A 9,473-nucleotide genomic window follows, 5' to 3' on the forward strand; every position below is an offset into this window, starting at 1 on the left:
AAAAAAAAAAAAAAAAAACCACAATGAGATATCACCTCACATCAGTCAGAATGACTAAATTCACAAACAGGAAATAATTAAGTGTTGGCGAGAATGTGAAGAAAAAGGAACCCTCTTGCACTGTTGGTGGTAATGTGAACTAGCGCAGCCACTGTGGAACACAGTATGGAGTTTCCTCAAAAGATTGAAAACAGAATTACCATAGGATCCAGTAATTCCACTACTAAGTATTTACCCAAAGAAAACGAAAACACTAATTCAAAAAGATATCTGCGCCCCTATGTTTATTGCAGCCTTACTTACAATGGCAAAAATATGGAAGCAACCCACCTGTCCACTGACTAATGAATGGATAAATAAGATGTGGTACTCAACCATAAAAAAGCATGAAATCTTGCCATTTGCAACAACCTGGGTGGATCTAGAGAGTATAATGTTAAGTGAAATAAGTCAGAGAAAGACAAATACCATATAATTTCACCCATGTGTAGAATTTAAGAAATAAAACAAAGGGGGAAAAAAGACAAACCAAAACAAATTCTTAACTACAGAGAACAGTTACCAGAGGGGAAATGGGGAGATGAGTGAAATAGGTAAAGTAGATTAAGTATATGTGCTCGTATCTTAATGAGCACTGAGTAATGTATAAAACTGGGGAATCATTCTATTGTGCACCCAAGACTAATATAACATTGTATGTTAACTATACTTTAATTGTAATTGTAATTAATTAATTAAAAATTTATTAATAAATAAAATAAAGACCTCTACGAATGAAAATAAAATAAAATAAAATAAAATACATGTGTTCATAGTAACAGATTTAACAAGAAACAATAGAGGCCATAAGATAAATAAATAATAAAATAATATTTCTAATGAATAATCTTCATGGGCCCAGGAAGTTTCAGAAAAGATAAAATAATATTAGCTCTAGATCTATTCTCTTATTTTTTTCCACCCCCTTTCTTGTGCTACTTTTTAAAAAATAAAACTTTAGGGGTTAAAATTGAAATTTTAGGTATGCAAAAATTAAACAGCTTTGTCAACTTCAGAATTGGACGAACCCAAAAGCAACTTACAGAATTAAAAAAAGTATTCATTTCCTCAGCAACAGATAATTTTGTTATTGTTATACTTTACATATTAATTCAAAATTTTCTTCACAGTCCTCCTGAGTCTTATGAATTTAAAGCAAGAAGCTGAAACAAGCAAAAAAAGCCAGATCTGCAGATTTTAAATAATCCCCAAAACATATGTTTGGTTTTCCAATCAAAGAAGTAACCCAAGGAATGGTGTGGCCCAATGTTTCTCAAACTAGAGTGTGTCTCAGAATCACCTAGTAAACTGGTTGAAATACAGATTGCTAAGAGTTTCTCATTCAGTTGATCTATGGTTGGGCCAAGAATATGCACTGGCAAAATTTCCCAGGTGATGCAGATGCTGCTAGTCCAGGTACCACGCTGTGAGCCACGGACAGGGAAGCTGCTCTAGAGGGATGGTGGTAGGTTAAAAATGTAATTCCACTCCTCTTGGTGCAGAGAGATTCTTGGCTTATTTGATAACAAATCTATTCAAACCTTATTTTCTCATTGGGAAAAGGGTGAAATGATGCCTATAAACAATAGTGTAACTTATGATATTTAAGTTACACTAACACATGTTATAAACTCTTAGCACAGTATCTGAAAAATGAAATCATGCTGTGAATATTATCTTCCCTTTTCCTCTGTAGTAATGGCAATTCCAGTGTTTTGCATTGTATCTTGTATTTCAGTGAATGCTAATTTTCTTTTCCATTCCATATACTAGTGATTTCCTCATAATACATTTTAAACATGAAATTCTGTAAATACTGTAATTAAAGCAATATCAAACTCTTCCAGGTATAGGGAACCAAAATGTGTAAGGTTGCTTGTCAAGGCTGGCACAATTTGAAAAGTCAAGTTTGTCATAGTTGTTAAACCTGGAATATATGTAGAATATTTAATTATTTATACACCCTGTTTCCTTCATTTTCACCACTGCTTATTGGATTTATAAATGATTTTCTTTCACAGTATTTGGGCATCATTTTGAAACTGATGATATTAATACATAAAGAAACCATAAAACAACCAAAAAAGGTTTTAAAATTTATAATAGACCTGTCATAGAAATAGAAAAAGGTTTTCTTTAGAGATTTACACAAAGCTATGTTTTTAAACTGTTATTGTTTTTAAATTTAATAACATGTTTATTTAGAAAAAAGAAAATAATACTCACAAAAAGAAAACACATTTTTCTACTCACTGTTACCATATGGTTTATATCTTCGTTTGTGTGTGTGTGTGTTGAAATGATAGAGACAGAAGACAGACTCTCTTGTCTTGTCAGATTGGAGTCAGTTTTAAATCAGCAGATTTGAAAGTGTCAATTAAACAGGGATCCATAAAATACATTATTTAAAATTAAGTTCAGGTATACATGGCACACTTTGACAAAGGGTCAAGAAATATTCATGACATTTAAGTTGACCAGGTGATATTTCATTCTGTTATTCCATAAGCCACACTACTAGTTCATCCTCTACAATCCCAAGTTTGGGTTTTAAGGTGGAGTGAAAAGTTATATTATAAAGCAACATGAGTGCAGCATCTTTTCAGATTTTTATTATTTCTTCTAATCTTTAAAAGATGTCTCTACAGTTGTTTAAAAATTTTAAAAATAAGCAGTATTTTAAAAATTACATTTACTGGGACTTTGTAAAAAATTTAAAAGACACAGAAACTATAATTTTTCACATTAATGTTTTATCAGATAACATGTCAATATTATTGGATCAAAATAACAAGTACAGCTAACAAAAACAGTGTTAGAAACAAATTCAAGGGACTGTAGGTTGCCACTGATGCTATCTGTTTTTGTATGATGCTATTTTTTAAAGCTGGTAACCAGTGGACAGAAAAGCTAATATATCAAAAAATTTTTATGGCTACGATCATTCATTGTACTAAAATCCCTCACTTTTAAGTTTCCTAATTTTGGTTGGGACCTCATCAAGATAAAAAGCTTCTGCACAGCAAAGGAAACAATCAACAAAGCAAAAAGGCAACTGATGGAATGGGAGAAGATATTTGCAAATGACATATCAGATAAAGGGTTAGTATCCAAAGTCTATAAAGAACTTATCAAACTCAACACCCAAAAAGCAAATAATCCAGTGAAGAAATGGGCAAAAGACAAAACAGACACTTTTCCAAAGAAGACATCCACATGGCTAACAGACACATGGAAAGATGCTCAACATCACTTATCATCAGGGAAATACAAATCAAAACCACAATAAGTGACCACCTCACACCTGTCAGAATGGCTAAAATTAACAACTCAGGAAAGAAAAAATGTTAGCAAGGATGTGGAGAAAGGGAAACACTTTTGCACTGCTGGTAGGAATGAAAACTGGTGCATTCACTCTGGAAAACAGCACATAGGTTTCTCAAAAAATTAAAAATAGAGCTACCCTACAACCCAGGAATTGCACTGCTAGGTGTTTATCCAAAGGATACAAAAATGCTGATTTGAAGGGGCCCATGCATCCTAATATTTATAGTAGCACTATCAACAATAGTCAAATTAAGGAAAGAGCCCAAATGTCCATCAAATGACAAATGGATAAAGAAGATGTGTACACACACACACACACACACACACACACACACACACACACACAGAGGAATGTTACTGGGTGATTAAAAAGAATGAAATCTTGTCTTTTGCAACAACATGGATGGAATTAGAGTGTATTATGCTAAGTGAAGTAAGTCAGTCAGAGAAAGATAAACATCACGTGACTTCACTCATATGTGGAATTTAAGAAACAAAACAGATGAACATAGAGGAAGGGAAGGAAAAACAAGATAAAAACAAAGTAGGAGGCAAACTATAAGAGATTCAACTACAGAGAACACACTGAGGGTTGCTGGAGGGTTGGTGGGTGGAGAGATGAACTAAATGGGTGATTAAGGAGGGCACAAGTTGGGATGAGCACTGGATATTAATATATAAGTGATGAAACACTAAATTCTACTCCTGAAATCATTATTACACTATATGTTAACTAGCCTGTATTAAAAAAAAAAGTTACTAATTTTGATTAATCTTCCTTGTCGGTGTTTATGTGTTGTTGCATACCTTCCTGTAAGCATGGATGGTATGCTTTTTAATACCCTATATAACTGAAAATGTTTTCCCGGTGTAACTTGTACACAAGGCCTAACTTAGCTCCATTAAGTCAAATAAATATCTTTACTTAAAAATATCTTTCCTAGCATTTGACAAGATACAGCATCCCTTCTTAATAAAGGCCCTTGAGAAAGTCGGGATAGAAGGAACTTACCTAAACATCATAAAGCCATCTATGAAAAGCCCTCAGCTAACATCATCCTCAACGGGGAAAAACTGAGCGCTTTCCCCCTGAGATCAGGAACACGACAGGGATGTCCACTCTCACCACTGCTGTTTAACATAGTGCTGGAAGTCCTAGCGTCAGCCATCAGACAACAAAAGGAAATCAAAGGCATCAGAATTGGCAAAGAAGAAGTCAAACTTTCACTTTTCCCAGACGACATGATACTCTACAGAGAAAACCTGACAGACTCCACCAGAAGCCTACTAGAACTGATCCAAGAATTCAGCAAAGTTTCAGGGTACAGAATCAAAGTACAGAAATCGGTTGCATTTTTATACACCAACAATGAAGCAACAGAAAGAGAAATCAAGAAACTGATCCCATTCACAATTGCACAAAAAAACATAAAATACCTAGGAATAAACCTAACCAAAGATATAGGAGATCTAAGTGGTGAAAACTATAGAAAGCTTATGAAGGAAAGTGAAGAAGACACAAAGAAATGGAAAAACATTCCATGCTCATGGATAGGAAGAAAAAATATAGTTAAAATGTCATTACTACCCAAAGCAATCTACACATTCAATGCAATCCCAGTCAAAATTGCACCAGCATTCTTCTCAAAACCAGAACAAACTATCCTAAAATTTGTATGGAACCACAAAAGACCCCAAATAGCCAAAGCAATATGGAAGAATAAAACCAAAACGGGAGGCATCACTATCCCAGACTTTAGCCTCTACTACAGTGTAGTCATCAAGACAGTATGGTATTGGCACAAAAACAGACACATAGACCAATGGAATAGAATAGAGACCTCAGAATTGGACCCACAAATGTATGGCTGACTCATCTTTGACGAAGCAGGGAAGAGCATCCAAGGGAAAAAAGACAGCCTCTTCAACAGATGGTGCTGGAAGAACTGGACAGCAACATGCAGAAGAATGAAACTAGATCATTTTCTCACACCATACACAAAGATAAACTCAAAACGGATAAAGGACCTGAATGTGAGACAGAAAACCATCAAAAACCTAGAAGAGAAAGCAGGAAAAAACCTCCTTGACCTCAACCGCAGCAATTTCTTACTTGCCATATCCCCAAAGGCAAGAGAATCAAGAGCAAAAATGAACTACTGGGGCCTCATCAAGACAGAAAGCTTCTGCATGGCAAAGGAAACAATCAATAAAACTAATAGGGAATTGAAGGAATGGGAAAAGATAGTTGCAAATGACATATCAGATAAACGCTAGTATCCAAAATCTATAAGGAACTCACCAAACTCCACACCCAAAAAGCAAATAATCCAGTGAAGAAATGGGCAGAAGATATGAACAGATACTTCTCCAAAGGGGACATCCAGATGGCCAACAGACACATGAAACGATGCTTAGCGTCCCTCATCATCAGGGAAATACAAATCAAAACCACACTGAGATACCACCTCACGCCGCTCAGAGTGGCTAAAATGAACAAATCAGGAGACTCTAGATGCTGGCGAGGATGTGGAGAAACGGGCACCTTCCTACACTGTTGGTGGGAATGCAAACTGGTGCAGCCCCTCTGGAAAACAGTGTGGAGGTTCCTCAGGAAACTAACAATAGAACTCCCCTATGACTCAGCAATAGCATTGCTAGGAATTTACCCAAGGGATACAGAAATGCTGAGGCATAGGAGCACATGTACCCCAATGTTCATTACAGCACTCTCAACAATAACTAAGAGAGCTATGTGTCCATACTCTCTAATGTTTCCATTACTCTCAAATGGAAAGAGCCTAAGTGTCCATCAACGGACGAATGGATCAAGAAGATGTGGTTTATCTATACCATGGAATACTACATGGCAATGAGAAACAATGAAATCTGGCCATGTGTAGCAACATGGATGGAACTAGAGGGTGTTATGCTGAGCGAAATAAGTCAGGCAGAGAAGGATAAATACCATATGTTTGCACATATAGGTGGATTAGGAGGAAGTTAATGGAGGATGATGCGGGAGAAGAAGGGGAAAAATACAGGGGGAGAGGGAGGGAGGCAAACCATGAGAGACTCTTGAATACTGAGAGCAGACTGAGGGCTGATGGAGTGGGGGAGAGGGGAAGGGGGGTGATGGGCATGGAAGAGGGCACTTGTTGGGATGAGCACTGGGTGTTACATGGAAACCAACTTGACAATAAACTATTTAAGGAAAAAATATTCTTTTTTTAGCTTTACAGAAAAGGAAGTGTTATTTTGTGACTTTAGGTGTTACTGTGGATATGTTTCGAGATATGTACACATTTCTTTATAGATATTCTACTTTATCTTCCTGATTTTGAATCCTTGAAATATATATAAATATATGCGTATATATACCTATTTATACTTATTTATGTATAATTTGTTTAAATCAACAAGTTTGTGTAAGTGTAGCTGTGTTTAATTCTGCCATGTACTTAGTTATGGATGCTCATCTTTTTTTTAATGACGATGTACTAAACAGCTTTAGAGCACAAACAGTAGAGTCTGACATTCTTCGGTTTAATCCTGTCTTCTACCACATAGTAACTGTGATCTGAGGCAGTTGATTTGGTGTTTTGGTTTTCTTGTCTGTAAATAGCCATGCAAATCACAGCCCTTAGCTTCACAGTTGTTGTGAGGATTAACTGAATAAATAAACTAATATGTTTAGAGCAATATGACCATGACAGGCAGGGTATAAACCATAAGCACAAAGTTGAGTGTAAGCTTTATCTTTACTCCTTTGCTTCATGAACATCTATTTATTTTTTGCAATATTTTTTATTTCTTTCTTATACTTTATTCTTCTTGATCTGCCCTGGATGCCTCTTGATTGTTTCCTTAAGCCTGAAATTTTCTCTCTGATTTGAATTTTTGCAGTATCCAGACTTCTGTTTGATACTCTTATGAAGTTTTAATCTGGTAATGCTGCTTTTCATTTTCATGCTCTCTTTCTGCATTTCAGATTTTCCTTCTCCATGAGTACATGCTCTTATTTAAAAGTAACAGTATTCTTTCTCATCCATTATACAAATTTTAAATTTTCTTCCATTTAAAAATGTTTACAATAAATATGTCAAGACATTATAGTAGCTGAAGAAGAATGACATCCAGATACCACAAATGTCAATGACTTTAATCAAGATATATGCAATGAAACTTAAAAGGATGAGTAGAATCATAAAATGTAAAAAACAAAAACAAACTTAGTGAGCCTGCTTGGAGAATAATTAGAGATGATCTCCACATGCTCCACTAAAACGTGGGAGTCAGTGTTTGAAATGCTAGTGGGATATGAAACTGTTAGTGGAAGTACTCCACACAGTCCCATATTTTACTTACTTCTCTCCTCATAGTACAATAAATATTTGAAGGCTCTTACAATAGAAAATGTTTTCATGGGCCCATGTTTTGTTATTATAATTTTTACAATATCTGTTCGTAGATTTCACAACAGTTGGAAGTCTACAACTCATTTATCTCCACAAACAGGGTGAACAATGTTTTTTCTGGTCCCTCTAACTATATACATTTTGCTACTAGAAATTGTTTTTCAGTTTTTGATCAGAGTGAGGGTAGGACAGTGGTAAAGTTAGACATTTACAAATACTAACCAAGTATTTGGTATCCTTTATATGCCCTTTCTGAAATAAGTAGGTATAAACCTGATTCTACTGCTTAGTTGTCTAATTATATACAGAGAAATATATTTCTACATTATTTCAAAAGCTTTATGTGAAAAATTTAATTCAGGGCTATCAAATAGAATTATGAGAGCCACAAATATGAGCCACATATTTAAGTTAATATTAATAATATATTTTACTTTAGTCAGCATATCTAAAGTATTTAATCAGTATTAAACATATTGATGGGATTTTTACTTTTTCTTAATATAGAAACTCCTCACAATCTGGTGTGTATTTTATACTTACAACACATCTCGATTCAACTGGCCACATTTCAAGTGCTTAACTGCCACATATGCCCAGTCAGTGGCTACCATATTGGAAAGAGATATATTAAACCCTTCTTAGAAAGAATGGATAAAGTATAGAAACCAAGGTTTACTTCTCTCACAAATGTTTCTGTTGCTTACTTTATATTCCAGGAAATAATCTATTATTACTTGCCTTCATTCATCTGCTTTAACTTAGTTGCATTATTTGGGCATCATAGTCTGCAAATCTACATAGAGCATTTTGCATGGTGTAGGCTGCAGGGTAGGGGTTACAAGAATGAAAGAATCTTCAAGTTAAACAACCAAAACAAAATAAAATAAATAAAAAACACCTTTTGGTGAAGGACACATTGGATCTGGTCTCTGATTAAGTGTGTATCTGAAAGAGTGCTATAATAGATATGAACAAAAATGTCTTACTATGTTTTCCTTGAAAGTGTTCTGCATCAGAGCTCCATCCTCACTTCGATTAGTAAATACTTCTCTTTGGCACTGGCAGATAATCAATCAATATATTCACTTCCTAATGCTATTGCAATTGGGTATATCCATCTATTGTTTTTGTGAATGGTTCAATAGGAAAATGGGAGAAGATAAAAAGGAACTGCTAAAGAAACACCATCATAACCTGAAAGGCTCTGCCATTATTCTAAATAAGCTAAAAAAATTGTTTTACCCTACAGAGAGGTGACTTGCTGCAATACTTCTATATTCTTTTAAGTTCGATGAAAATATTATGGTGATCTTTTCCACCCTTCCTTTATCCTGAACAAATATTTAACCCTTTGCTCAACTTGTAAATCACATGCTAACCAGCATGATTGAGTGGGCCCATAATACTATCTTCTAATTTCTTTTTTTTTTATTTTAAACATCTTGTTCATTTTATTTTCATTATGTTTCTCCATAGAGAAGTGATCTTCCGGGAATTTTTTCTCAATAAAATACATGAATATGCAACAAAAAAGTAATTAATTCAATGAATTAATCATACCATTATGTTTGGTAGTCAGGCATGTTATATCACTTCTTTGATGTGAGCCACCATTGGGAACAATCTATCTTATCTGTCACTGCAATGAATTTTATTAAAAATTAAAAGTCTCAAATCTGTAATAAA

This window comes from Hyaena hyaena, unplaced genomic scaffold (genome assembly GCF_003009895.1).
Source record: "Hyaena hyaena isolate Hyena2069 unplaced genomic scaffold, ASM300989v1 scaffold_1313, whole genome shotgun sequence".
Lineage (NCBI taxonomy): Eukaryota > Metazoa > Chordata > Mammalia > Carnivora > Hyaenidae > Hyaena > Hyaena hyaena.